Source organism: Zingiber officinale, chromosome 3B, assembly GCF_018446385.1.
Source record: "Zingiber officinale cultivar Zhangliang chromosome 3B, Zo_v1.1, whole genome shotgun sequence".
Classification (NCBI taxonomy): domain Eukaryota; kingdom Viridiplantae; phylum Streptophyta; class Magnoliopsida; order Zingiberales; family Zingiberaceae; genus Zingiber; species Zingiber officinale.
Genome location: NC_055991.1, coordinates 17650950 through 17666179, shown reverse-complemented (window position 1 = coordinate 17666179; position 15230 = coordinate 17650950). Strand labels below are relative to the sequence as shown.

Here is a 15230-nt window from a genome sequence, read left to right as displayed (position 1 = left end):
CTTACCAATCACAGAAGATAAACTGGATATCATCAGGATCTTCCCATCCTTCAACACAAAATTAGTCTTTTGATACTAGCATGGTTAGGTGTTATCAATGCAGTTCACAAAGCCATAAGAAGCCCGAATGCACTTGGGATCAACCCATATGCTTCTACTATAAGCTTCCAGGACACATGAGTAGAGAGTGCACATTGAAGGTGCAATTGAAACCCATAAATTTCCCACCTCAAAAAGGTTGACCCATGTAGTCTCAACAGTAGAGAAGACCACGGAAGCTCCTGTCATCATGCTAACAATGTTCTCTATCTCCATAGGCGCAGTTATATCATGTAAGTTTTAGGAGGACTTGACGATGCCCACACCCATACAATACCCTCGGCCATCATCCCGCTATAACCTGTCATACCCACTTTAGTAGTATCTACCCCTTCCACCACAGTCGTATCTATTGTCCCCACCTCAATCTCATCTGTTAACTTTGGTATTTACTAGTCAACCGTGACAATATTTAAGTTAGTCAACCGCACCTCTAATGACACAACAATCAAGCTCAGAGGTAGAACAAGTCTATGCCCAAGAGGAGGCACAATGGGTTGAAGGTTCGATCATATGAGGTACTATTTTGGTTTGTTATACTCCTACAATATGTTGATGTACACTGGTAGTTCACATTATTTTATATCTCAAGCATTTATGAATAAGATTAGGAAAGTTTCGATGCCACGATCTTGTGGATTAGCTGTAATGATACAATTAAGGGAGGTATTGACATCCAGCCAAGAAGTTAAGGGTTGCCCCATGGATATCTTGACCGTAGACCTACAAGTATTAAAAATGGAGGAGTTTGACATCATTTTATGTATGAATTGGTTAACCGCATATCATACTACAATCGACCTTTCAACCTCCAGACTAACCATCTTAGGAATTTATCAGGACTAACAATGAGGGGATAATCTTCATTTTGGCAATACAAGTCAAACAATTATTAGCTCGAGGATGCAAAGGGTACCAATTGTCATTCATAAGATCTAACAAAGATAATACATTTCCCCCCTTTTTGGACATTCGCATAATCCTAGAATACCTTGATGTATTTCGGACATACTAATGGGCTTGCCATCTTGAAGACAAGTGGAGTTCGTGATTGAGATGCTACGTATGACATTAACAAACTAGAAGAACTGAATTGCAACTCCAAGAGATGCTTGACAGAGGATTCATTAGCTCTACTGTCTCTCCATGGGGCGCACCTGTCCTTTTTGCTAAAAAGGTAGATGGATCTCTAATATTGTATGTCAATTATAGGCAATTGAGCAATAAATATTAAGAACAAATACCCCTACCTCGGATAGACAATTTATTTGATCATCTAAATATACTTATGTATACCCTAAGGTCGATTTAAGATCTAACTATCATCAGTATAGAAAGAGATGTAGACGTGCAATGATGATATTCCACACATGATACAAACATTATGAGTTTTTGGTGATGTCATTTGAGCTCACAAGTGCTTCGACCACCTTCATGGATTTGATGAATCAAATGTTTCTAGATTATTTGAACCGATTTGTAATCATTTATATAGATGATATTATTATATTCTCAAGATCAAAGGAGGAGCATAAAAACATCACGATATAGTGTTAGAAATCCTATAGAGGGAGGGCTTATATGCAAAATTCAACAAATGTGTATTTTGGCTATCATCTATGGGATTTATCGAATATGTGATTTCTAACATAGACATTTTCGTAGATCTTCATAAAGTTGAAGCTATTACCATCTAAGATGGTGCATGAAGTTCATAGTTTTCTTGGATTGGCTGGTTATCACCGAAGATTTGTGGAAAGTTTTTTTTAGTCTCGCGACACTTTTGACTCAACTAACTAAGAAAGGAGTGAAGTTTTCATAGATAGAGGCTTGTGAATCAATCTTCTAGGAGCTTGAACAAAAATAATATTTACTTCAATTTTGGTGATTCCTTCTGGTAAAGATGGCTTTGCCCTCTATATGGATGTGTATTTATAAGGATTGGGTTCAATACTGATGTAGTTTGATCGAGTGGTATGCTATGCCTCATGCTAATTGAAAGACCACGAGAAGAGTTAGCCCGTCCATGACTTAAATTAGTAGCTATTATCTTTGCTCTTAAAATATGAAGGCATTATATGTATGTGATTACTTTTGAGATTTACATGGACCATAAAAGCCTTAAGTATTTATTCATGTAGAAGGAATAAACATTAGCTAGAGGAGATGGATGAATTTTTTAAAGGACTATGACAGTTCCATCAATTATCATCTAAAAAGGCTAATGTGATATCAGATGCATTAAGTAGTAAATCTTGAAGAGTAATGGATAGCTATAGGTGGTTGCTATGGAATTGGTCAAACAAATTTCTAAAATGGATCTAGTAGAGGAGGGACAAACACGATGGGGAATACTTGTATCTATGATTGCTTAGTCACTTCTAGTCAAGCGGATCAAGGAAACACGAGTTAATGACCAATACCTCAAATTTTTATGTAGTAAATTAGATTCAGACCTGAAGATAGATTTTTCTCATGATGCGGATGGAACTCTACGATTTCAAGGAAGACTATGAGCTCTACAGACACACGAGATTAAAGAAGATATGTTGGATCAAAAGCGCTAGAAGAGAGGAGTGAATAACACTTGTGGCTTTTCACGTTTTTTAGAAATATAATCAAGAGTAATAATAAGCAACGGAAATAGAAAGTAAAAGCAACAATCGCTGACACTTTTCTTTTACTTTGTTCGGAGCCTGTGACGACTTCTACTCTATGACTCGTGATAGTTGATAACTTTCGTTAGACAATCAACTATAATTTGAAATATTACAAGAGAGATTTCGATTACAATGTAACTGTAAATATGCAAAAATTACCGATAACTAAGGATTTGGATATTTGGGCTTTCAATCATCAGAGCAGCGTTACAGCGTCGCCAAGTCATTTCTAGAGCAGCATGCAAAAGTGAAAGTCATTCAAATGGATGTCTCCAAGGTGTTGGTAGAACCCTCCTTTTATAGCCCTCTCCGGGCATCTGGAACCACCCCAGAGCTCCTGGAGTATACTGACGTGGCTGCACCTTGTTGAAAGTTTATCCCACAAATTTTATCCACCTCTAGGCGCCTAGATTATGACGTGCCCTAGCCAATCAGCGTGTGCCACCTCAGCCATTGTCCAAGTGCCTTATCAACCTCTCCGAGCGCTTGGAGCAACTTCCAACACTCAGACCTTCAGGCGCCTGGATAAGGTCCAGGCGCCTGGAGTCCTCTTTTTCATCCTTTTACTTTCTTACATCATAAGGTTAGACTAACAAGCAATAATATATAAAGTAGGGTACTATTTGATGATTTTCGGACTATCCAGTCCTGACTTCGAGTTTTGCTAGAACTCTAAGTTGAATCGACGTCTACTGTTCTTTCTATGGGGAGCACATCCTTACCTACTCCTCTTAGGAGAATTTACCTTTTGCCAAACCGATCCTCCAGACCGTTGGACTTTTGCTCAACATCTGAGACTTCAGGACTTTCCGCTGGACGTCCGAATCTCGACCCGTCTAGTATTTCGCCTAGTGTCCGCGACCCCAAGCCTTTTACCTAGTGTCCTCGACCCTAGGATTTTTGCCCGATGTCCTCAATCTACCAAGACTTGGCCCAATCTCACGAACTAGGACTTTTTTGTCTGACTGTAACTAGGACTTTCCACATGCCTAGTGCCCACTATAACTTCTTTGTCTAGCCTCAACTAGAACTTTCACCTTGTCTAAGATCACTTAGGACTTTTCTGCACACTTAGTTAACCTTATTAGTACAACAATAAGACTTAACTTTGAACCCTATCTTAATATCAAAACTTAGGTTCTCCAACAAGATCTACTATAGAAAGCACATCAATCATGATTCACTATTCAACCAAGAGGTCGAGACTTAAAACACTCCTATTGTTGAAAAGGTATGAAAAGATATATTACTGACTTTGTAGCTCGATGCTTGGTATGTCAACAAGTAAGGCAAAACATCAGAGACTGAGAGAATTACTCCAAAAAATTTTGTGCCTAAATAAAAATGAGAACATTACTATGAACTTTATGGAAGAGTTACCTAAAACCTAGAAAGGGGCATGACTCAATTTTAGTGATAATGACCAATTAACCAAGTGCTATTGATTCATAAGACTGACTCTTTGGTCCATTTAATTGAGTTATACTACAGAGAGATCATTAGACTCCATGGAATACCCCTTAGTATCATTTCTGATTAAAATCAATATTTTATCTAGTGGTTCTGATAGAGTTGTTAGTGTAGGAAGCACCACATTGAACCTATTTTTTGATCTATGATCAGTTTGAAATTAAGTAATTTTATGATCTAATAAGGGTGTCAAATGCGTAGGTGAAGGAAACTTGATAGAAGATAAGACTTAGTAGGAAACAAAGCAGGTGGTGGAAAGTCCAAGTAGGGTTCTGGACAATAATAGTTGGGTACTAGGCAATGAAAAACCTAATGGGCACTAGATAGTGTAAGTCCTGGTGGATCAACTGGGAGCTGAGCACTTGAAGGTGGAAGTCCTAATGGGTCAATTGGGAGTTGAGCACATGGCAATGGAAGTCCCAATGGGTTAGTTGAAAGCTAAACATTTGGCGGTGGAAATCTCGGTAGGTTAGCTAGACGTTGAACAATTGGCAAAGGTAAAGTCTTGGAGGTACTAGGCAAGGTAAATTGAGTTTCGAGCAACAAATGTTGTTCGAAACCTTCAACTTTTGTTAGTACATTTTGTGCACTAACTTCGTATCACAGGAAGCTACTTAGTGTTCGAGGTAATCGGAAGGTATCCGAGAGACCAAATGGAAATAAGTTCTGATTGATCGATCTCTAGGAGCCAGGAGTGAGGTGCAGGTGACCTTAGTGTATGGGAGATTGGAGCAACTTCCAAGCGACTAAAGTAGGAGTTATCTAGCCATCTGAAGGAGATGGTTAAGGATTGGAGTTGACCAAGCTCCATGCACCCAGAGGGAGTCTAGTTGACTAGAGTCCGCAGAGTTATCCTGATCCAATGTCAAAATGGATCAATTTTATAGTTGAGTTAGCATGTTCCTGTAGGACCGTTGGGCCGGCTAGAAGGGGGGTTGAATATCCTGTAAAAAAAAATAACAAAGACCCTTCTCGAACTTTCAACAGAACACTTGCATAAAGTAAATTAGCAGTAAATAAAAAACAGAAAGAAGAGGCTCACAACTTAACTTGGTTACAACCAAGGAGGTTGTTAATACAAGGAATGAATGTGCACTAAAATATCTCCTTCAGGCGGAGAAGCCTCTTACAGCTGTGAAAGCACAAAAGACAGAAGCTAAACTAGAACAGAATTGCACAAGTGTTTGGAATGTAAATCTCTGAGATGATTTGAAGCTTCTGGACCAAGGCTATATTTATAGCCTTGGTCGGGGCGCCTGGAAGGGTTCCGGGCGCCCTGGGGGGGGATAAAACTTTATCCCCCAACGTCCAGAACGCGAAAGATGCGTTCTGGTCAAACTTCACGTTCCGGGCGCCCCGGAGCAAAAAGTCAACTCTGGTTGACTTTTACGTCCGGGACCTCTGCTCTGTTTCAGTCCCGCCTCGGTCCGGGTCTTCTCCTCCGGATCCGCTCGCTTGGGTGATCTCTGCCATCCGGAATAGGGCTCACCCGAACCCAACTTCCGGTCTTCTCGAGCGTGCTTCCCTCCGGCTTCTCGTCCCTCGGAATTGCCGCATGTTTCCTTCTCGTCCGCCAGCGTACTCATCCGCAGTCTTCGTCCCTCGGTCGTCGACCTTCTCGCCAGCTGCGTCTCTTGCTCCCCGAGCAATCTTCTGCTCCGGCTTTCGTCCCTCGGAACCACCGCGCGCTTCCTTCTCGTCCGCTGGTGTACTCTTCGGACGCACAGCGTGCCGTCCTTCTCGGTAGCTGCGTCTTCCGCTCGAGTACCTGTGCTCCTAAGCTCCTGCATACTTAGACACAAGGTTAAATACACACAGGATCTAACTTAACTTGTTGATCACACCAAAACAACCTTGGGGTTCCAACAATCTCCCCCTTTTTGGTGTGATCAACCCAAGTTAAGGTAGGGTAAAAATAGACATTAAATAAAATTAAGTAAATTAACTTAATTTGCAATTTAAGTACAAAAAGATAGAAAAATTAAATCTATCTACCTACCTCCTAGACTTATACTTTCCCTTCTCCCCCTTTGATCACAAAAAAATGGGGTTCCAAGAAAAATAATCTAAGGGCTATAGACTTGAAAATATTTCAAAAAAAAATTCTAAGTTTTTAAGAAATTTAGAAAGTTTTTCTGAGTAATTTAAGCTGAGATTTCTTGTTTAAAAAGATTCTTAACTAAAAAAAATGATTTTTGAGAATATTTAAAAAAAAATCTGAGTAAGTAAATTTGAAATAAAATGTTTTGAATAACCTTTTTCAAGCACTAATTAATTCTTGTATTAATACTTCATTAGTAAGTTAATTAAACATTTATTTCAATATTTTGGCTTCCAGGTCGTGGCGAGGCACTAGGCCTTCTTGGTTATTGGAGCAACAACCACTTCCTTAGACAAAGCCTCATAAAGAAATTATTTGTTTAATTTTCTCACTTAAAGCGCTAATTTTAATTTTAAAATTAATTTAAGCATGATTTAGGAACCCAATATAGGTTCCAACCTACTGGATTAATTAAAAAGCTTTTAGGGACATATTTTCTTGAAATGTTCCTAATTTGTCCCGGGTGATATTTAAAGTACCAATTTAAATTATTAAATCTTCTAAAATTGGTTTTAGATGAGCATGCATAGTTTTTCAAGTTATCTACTTGAATTTTCAAATCATCATTTTCAAGTTTCAATTTTTCATTTGCTATTTTTAATTTATCTAATTCTTCTAAGGGACAAGACTTAGCTAGAATTACTTTTAAATTTTTATTTTCACTTTCTAATTTGCAGCAATCTTTTGTTAAAAGTTTAACGAACTTAAACATTTTATCGGGAGGAAGAGATCGTACTTGACTTACCTTGTTGATCTCGTTGTCCGTTTCTCCCCCTGAACTGCTGCTTTCTTCCGACGTGTCTCCCCCTTCATCGATGCTCTCGATGCTCATTTCGGAAGAGCTTGAATCGCAGTCGCCGTCTTGATGACTCGCCATCAGTGTGAGTCCGGAGAATGCTTCGACTTCCGATTCGGACGACGTATCGTCCCACGTCACCTTTCGTTTTTGGATAGGCTTCTTACCCTTTTCCTTGTCTTTGTTCTTCAGCTTGGGGCAGTTGTCCTTGACATGCCCTTCTTCGTCGCAATGGTAGTAGCGGATCGTTCTTTTCTTTCTACCCTGTGGATGGTTAGTTTTTCTAGAATTGTATAACTTCTTAAATCGTCTTACCATCATTACCATTTCCTCGTCGTCAAGAGAAGATTCCGATTCAGGTTCGTCTCTCGAAGCTTTGAGGGCGACGTTGTTCTTTAGCTCCCTCATTCCTGCACATCTTGACTCATGCACTTCAAATGTTGAAAAAAATTCTTCTAATGAAATTTTTTCTAAGTCCTTCGAAATGTAAAATGCATCTACTAATGATGCCCATTTTGAATTTCTAGGGAAGGAATTTAAAGCGTACCTGAGCGAATCTCGGTTACTTACCTCTTCTCCGAGATTCGAAAGTCCGGTGATGAGCTCCTGTATCCTCGAGTGTAGATATGCAATTGTTTCACCTTCTTCAAGACGGAGGTTGGTGAGCTGGTTGCGAAGTAAGTCCCGTCTCGCAAGCTTGGCTTCGGATGTTCCTTCGTGTAATTCAAGGAACTTCTCCCAAAGCTCCTTTGCCGAATTGTAGGTGCCGACACGGTTGACTTCTTGTGGCGGAAGTACGGTTAGCAGATGGAATTCTGCTTTCTTGTTTGCCACGTACTCGGCCTGCTCTTTCTTTGTCCATTGATTTTTTGCTTTGCCCTCGGGAGCTTCAAAACCGAGTTCCATTATTAGTAATAAATCAAAATCGGTACCGAAAAATACCTCCATGTGCTTCTTCCATCTTGCAAAGTCCCCCTAGAATTTTGGCGGGTGGATGTTAGATCCGGTCATCTCGTTGCTTCGTTCGGCGGTTAGTCCTCCTGAAGCGTCTCGGCTCTGATACCACTTGTAGGACCGTTGGGCCGGCTAGAAGGGGGGTTGAATAACTTGTAAAAAAAACAACAAAGACCCTTCTCGAACTTTCAACAGAACACTTGCATAAAGTAAATTAGTAGTAAATAAAAAGCAGAAAGAAGAGGCTCACAACTTGACTTGGTTACAACCAAGGGGGTTGTTAATCCAAGGAATGAACATGCACTAAAATATCTCCTTCAGGCGGAGAAGCCTCTTACAGCTGTGAAAGCACAAAAGACAGAAGCTAAACTAGAACAGAATTGCACAAGTGTTTGGAATGTAAATCTCTGAGATGATTTGAAGCTTCTGGACCAAGGCTATATTTATAGCCTTGGTCGGGGCGCCTGGAAGGGTTCCGGGCGCCCTGGGGGGGATAAAACTTTATCCCCCAACGTTCAGAACGCGAAAGATGCGTTCTGGTCAAACTTCACGTTCCGAGCGCCTCGGACTGTTCCGGGCGCCCCGGACTGTTCCGGGCGCCCCGGAGCAAAAAATCAACTCTGGTTGACTTTTACGTCCGGGACCTCTGCTCTGTTTCAGTCCCGCCTCGGTCCGGGTCTTCTCCTCCGGATCCGCTCGCTTGGGTGATCTCTGCCATCCGGAATAGGGCTCACCCGAACCCAACTTCCGGTCTTCTCAAGCGTGCTCCCCTCCGGCTTCTCGTCCCTCGGAATTGCCGCATGTTTCCTTCTCGTCCGCCAGCGTACTCATCCGCAGTCTTCGTCCCTCGGTCGTCGACCTTCTCGCCAGCTGCGTCTCTTGCTCCCCGAGCAATCTTCTGCTCCGGCTTTCGTCCCTCGGAACCACCGCGCGCTTCCTTCTCGTCCGCCGGTGTACTCTTCCGCAGCGCCTCGTCCCTCGGACGCACAGCGTGCCGTCCTTCTCGCTAGCTGCGTCTTCCGCTCGAGTACCTGTGCTCCTAAGCTCCTGCATACTTAGACACAAGGTTAAATACACACAGGATCTAACTTAACTTGTTGATCACACCAAAACAACCTTGGGGTTCCAACAGTTCCAGGTGATCGAAAGGGCTTCTAATCGACTGGAAGAGTGTTAGGTCAATGTTCGACTGGGCTCTATAAAGGAGACTCGAGGCAATGGTTTTCATATCAATCAATAAATTATTCATTCCTTCTCTAAGTGCTTGTCTTCTTTCATTTGTGTCCTCGGGGTTATCGTGTCACAGTAGGACATCTATGTTGTCACCCAGACACCCGCGGTTCAATCCTTAGTTATGGTGTATTTGTAAAAATTTCATCCAAATGGGACGTACAATTAAAGGATGTTGGGCTTCTGGGCTGCCCGCCGTGCGCGCTTCCTGATTTACCCTGGTGGTCGGTGAAAAATTTTCATAGGGTGGACCGGTCATCCTCAGGGCTAGTCAATAAGACTAACTAGATTTATCATTTTTTTTTATCTTCTTTCATTTGTGTGCTAACACATTGCATTCGTGTTATTCAAAGATCAACAAGCAACCTAGTCTTGTAATCTCTATTCTTCTTGTGTTGTCATACATTTATATATTATTGTGCTTAATCTAAATTCTTGTTAAAGGATTTCTCCGCCTCCAGGAGATTTCTAGAAAGGAGATCATTTATAAATATTAACTTGAGTTTTGCAATATTAATTAGGTCAAGTATTATAAATATTGGTTAAGTTTGATCTTGCTTGTTTAGTTTTGGTTAAGAAAATTGTCTTACTTGGTTAAATTAATAATCAAATTTAGATTTAATTAGTATTATTTCTTAATTAGTTAATTTTGTTTCTGCTGCATATTATAATTGTTTGTTTATTTAATTGTTATATCATCAACTCATAAAATTTTATACAATATTCATCCATCTTTAACATAGACACGATCTTACAAATTGGTATCAGAGTGAGTTAAGCTAATAATACGTTATGGAGGTTTAATTAAGTGCAGGTCTAGGCTAGATAAGGAGTACTATTTGATTCATCTAGTTAAGCGAAACTAATTGAAACTAACTTACCTTATTCTAAACGAGTTAGACTAAAATTTTGTATTAAGTTTGTTTGGGTGTGTCATTTCTTTTATTAGCTTTGTCTACATTAGCTGAATCATGGCAATCTCTATCTCTTTATTGTATTCTTTTACACTTTTAGACTCTTAGATTAGACCTTGTTGTCGTTGGTAAAAATCTTGATAGTAATATGATAGAATGAACCTCTTTCACATAATAGGTTTCATCTTCTCTCAAGTGTCAACTAGTCTCTCATAGTTTCTTCTTCTGCTCAATCAAACATTAGTTCCATTTTCTTTTGCCACTTTAAATGTGCTTTTGGATCACTTTTGTTTAGAAATGAAGGAATCTTCATCTTAATATTTCCCAATTTTTTTTATTAATATGATTATTCAACCTTCCTCTTTAACCACTAACTCTACTATAATCAGATCTACCACTTGATATGATAAACCCAATTAGTCAAGACTGGTCAATGAGACTAACTCGATTATCATATTAACATCCTCATAAACACCATCTTCATCATCATTCTAGTCATGGTTATGTTGCCTAGACCTTTGTATAGTAACTCCACCAATTCATTTCCTTTGCAATCTAGCAATTGCAACATCTCATCTCTCCAATCTATCTAAGATCTAACTAAATTTTATTTTCATGCACTCCAAGTGTTATCAAGGCATGTTGGTCAAGTAATTCTCCTAACCTTTCTTCTCCACTTGTTGTCATTAAAATAATTTGTTATCACTTAACTCACTAAAATTAGCTCTTTAAAAAACTTGGAATTGAGGCAATTCCCTATATTCGTCCATTGAATAATCAAATATTTTCAAGGATATGGAATATTGATTAGGATAAAAGATAGGAATTGAAAAACGAATGCAACTTAGTAGAATTGATATCTTGAATTAAGACTAAAAGAAAATATACTAGAATTTAATCTAGGCAGGTGCTAGAATTAAATCTAGGCAAATACCATAATTAAATCTAGATAGAACTTAAAGGAAATATGGAATTGAAAGTTAAATATATTGGAAATAAGTGATGAAAGGAAAATTGTCAAAATTTATTATAGGTAGGTGCTAGAATTGAATTTAGACAAATTCTATAATTGAATTTAGACCGAACTTAAAAGAAATGTAGAATTAAAAATTAAAGACATTTGAAATAAATGTTGAAAGGAAATTTAACAAATTTAATCTAGGTAGGTGTCATAATTGAATCTAGACAAATGCCTGAATTGAATTTAAGCAAAACTTAAAGAAAATATGAAATTAAAAGATAAAGGGTAGTACAAGGGAATACAAGTATAGAAATAATAAAAATAAAATAACTCTATTTCTACTCTCCTTTTTTTCCCCTAAATTTTGGTCTTCCCTTCTTCTTTTTGTCTTTTTTTTTTCAGAAAATCATACAAAAAAAAAATTCTCTCTTTTTTTTTCCAATAGCAACAAGGTAACCAAGACTTTCTAAGATTGAAATGATAATAATAAATATCAAAAGATAAACAAAATAGACAAATTATAACAAAGATTTAAGCAAAAAAAAAAAAAAGATAACCAAATTGATGTGAATCCAAAGGAGAAGAATGTCTCATAAACCCACAACAAGGTGAGGAAAGAAATACAAAAAAAACTAAATCAATAAGATGGATAAATAAACCTCGACCCAATACTTAACAAAGCACGAGCCTTAGGTATAGGAGGTAAAAGATGTCGAACCTTGAAATTTAGATCGATAAGTTTAAGAACACTATGAAGGAATGTTTTGATAAGTTCTAAATAACAAAGAACTAATAAGTAAGAGTTTCACCATACTTTGGATTGAAAAGTAAGACAAAGTTACATATGTGACTATCACCCTCCTTTTATTTATAGCTATAGGATAACCTAAAAATTTTAAAAGGCTAAAAAGGAATTCATTTAGAAGAAGTCTAGGTAGACTACATAGCTAGTTTGAGTTTAAACCACCATTATACTAAATACAGGTAGAAATTATCACTACATATGCAACTATAGTGGGGATATCAAAATTACCCCCACTATATAGAAATGAGACCTAAGTGACTAATCAAGTCCATCGAAGGTTTGAATTAGATTGACTAAGACGCATGATTTACTCTTTTTCAAATCCGCTTTAATTGTAATTTTGGCCTTAACATTTTCAATTAGTATATTAAGTATTTTCTTAATCATTTTTGCCTTATCCATTATAATTAGGCCTCTATTGATGTGTAATGGATCATCAAAAAGATCTAGAGGGAGATACTTCTTTCTTTCACTACTCTCAACTTGATCTTTATCCTTAGCTTATTTGACCATAACTTATTCTCCATCTTTGACTCCATCAAAATATCTCAGTTAAATCCAATTAGCTTATTTGACCATAACTTATCAAAATATCTCAGTTAAATCCAATTACTTTGAGGTTGACTACACCAATAATTTCTTTTAATAAAAACATTGTTACTAAGTGAAGATTTAAGATCATCAAATGATTTCATTAACCACAGTATAAATATTAAGCAATATGCCATAAATAAATTTTAAATTTAATTATTGTAGAGGAATCGTTGACATTTTGATTTAGAAAATAAAAATTAAAAAGTACTTAACTTCGTTTTTTTTTCATTTTTTTTGTTTTGATTTTTTTTATTAAAGGGACACATTTATTGTATTAATTGATTTTTTTCATTAACCACAGCATCAACTTCTATTTCTTCAAAATTACTCATTTATTGTATTAATTGATTTATTTAATTATTTAAATTTAATCAACTTTCCTTCAAGTTTTATTTCTTCAAAGTTAATTATTAAAGTATTCAATTGATGTTTAGTTATTTAAATTTAATCAATGCTTATAGATATCTCAATTGGAATTGACTCAGGCAATATTCTCATCAATAACTTGAGAAATTAATAGTTCTACCATTGACATTTATCAACAAGTTAACTGCCAACGACTTGTTAACGACACATTGTATACTGACGTTACAAAACGTCAGTGAAAAAACATCAGGCAAGTTTCCATCACCACAATTACCCACAATGTAAGCCAACATTTTCAGAGATGTCCTTTCTCCCCAACACCTTCAAACATCCGCAATACACAGTTCTCCTGTAGTGACCTCCACGGGTGCTACTCTACGTCAGTTGAACAAATATTTAGTACACATAAGAATTCAGAGGAGTAAAACTTCAAATGACAATTCGTACTTGTACAGAAAAAATATTTTAAACAGGAGTCAGAATATTAGAGGACACTGCTTTGTTTCTCTACAGGAATTCACATTTTTATTGAGAAGTCAGTAACAATTACTTCGCTGGTTTTGTTGTGTGAACTGCTCCAACACGCAACATTTGTAACTTAGTGAAGGACTGACTGCCACTGCAAGACAAGCCAACTCAATCCTCCAAAGGATTTTGCTTCTGAATTTCAATACTATTGGATCTAAAATATGTTTGTTGCTGCTTGTTGCAGTGGAGAGAGGAGTCAGTGGCAAACCAGGCAGCATCGCATATGGAGGTATCAACCAAGATTCGATGTAGGTAGAGGGAGAAGAGAAGTAGAGAAAACATTTCATGTTGGGAGTTATGTGGAGAAGCAAGGGTTTATTTTGCGGAATACGATTAAAGATTATTCTCAACTGAACCAATTTCCTTCCACTGAAGTATCATTCTTCCTCTAATGAACCGAACTGGCCACTCAGGCCAGCCAACTAGGCAGCCCACCTAGCTTAGCTTGACTTTTAAATCAGCCACCAACCTGAGGTTGGTACTGGGAGCACATAACCCAAAGTTTTGATATATGACTAAGGTTAAAGTTAGATTTGTTGTGATCTAACAACTTGGTGTCAAGTGTGCAAGAGTAAGTTACTTGACAAATGGTAAAGTCTTGGTTAGGAACCGGGCAATGGAAAAATCCTAGGGAAGCTAGGTATAAGTAAAGTCCTGATTGGAAACCAGGTAGTGACTAAATCCTAGTGGAGCTATGCAACTGATTAGCTGATTGGGAGTTAGGTAGGAGCTAAGTCTTGATTGGACCAAGCCACAAATCCTAGTTGGGAACTAGGTGAATCAAATCCAAGTGGCACCGCTGAAGGCTTGGCAAGACAAGTCCAAGTGAAGTTAGTTGGGAGCTAAAGTTCTAAGTGGAGTAAGCCGGAAGTTGAAGCTTGGCAAACAAGTCCAAGTGAAATCAACTGGGAGCTATAGTTTAACAACTTAGTCTAAATGAGCCAGCTGGGAACTGAATATCTAGACCCAAAATAAGTACGAGTAATTTTACATTTTCTATCATACTCATTATGCGTAATAATTGCAAGGAAACAAAGTTCGATGGTTCTAGGCGATCGACTAGTGATAACTCTCGACGAGAGAAATCGGAGAGTCTAGGCGATCGTATTAGGTGGGGCGATCGGAGCATATGGGCGACCGGAGCAACTTCCAAGCGACCAAGAAATGATGTTATCTAGTGATTCAAGCAAATCGGGTCAAGATCAGTTTTAGCCCCTCCAGGAGGGTCACCGGGCAACTAGAGAATGTGGTTAACGTTATCGATCGAATAAAAGGTGCAACCACGTCAGTAGCTTTCAGGCAACCGGGGAGGCTCCACTCGACTAAGGCTTGCCACATTAGCAACAGAGGAAGGTTATATAAAGGGTCTCGAGGCAGAGCTTTAAAATCACTAATTCACTCAATCTCTCCTTCATTCTCGTGCTAGTGCTCCCATGTTTTCTATGCCGCGACACGCTACATCCTTGCGCTTCAATTCTGATCAGCAACACCTAGCGTAACTTTTCATTATTTCTTGTGTAGTTATATCTATTTTAAATTGTGCTTAATTTTTTAATTTTTTTTCCGTAAGGTTTCTCCACCTTTCCAAAAGCTTTCTGGAAAGCAGAAATTAAGAAATAAGAATCACTTTATTTTAATTGTCGTGTCGATTTATGCTAGTTAACTAGTAAACCATTCTTACATATTTATATTATCTTGTCTTACTTGATCAAATCTGTGTTAGATTATCTTCGTTGTGCTATTCTGTTTATT

General features: G+C 38.0%; 1 long non-coding RNA gene across 1 annotated transcript; it reads right to left on the bottom strand.

Moving 5' to 3' along the window:
• Positions 1–13060: 13060 nt before the first annotated feature.
• On the bottom strand, positions 13061–13638 carry LOC121968105. Its single transcript, XR_006107934.1, has 2 exons — positions 13501–13638; positions 13061–13325 (listed from the first exon to the last, which is right to left on the bottom strand). It is a non-coding gene; the product is annotated as an uncharacterized LOC121968105 (long non-coding RNA).
• Between the last annotated feature and the right edge of the window lie 1592 nt (positions 13639–15230).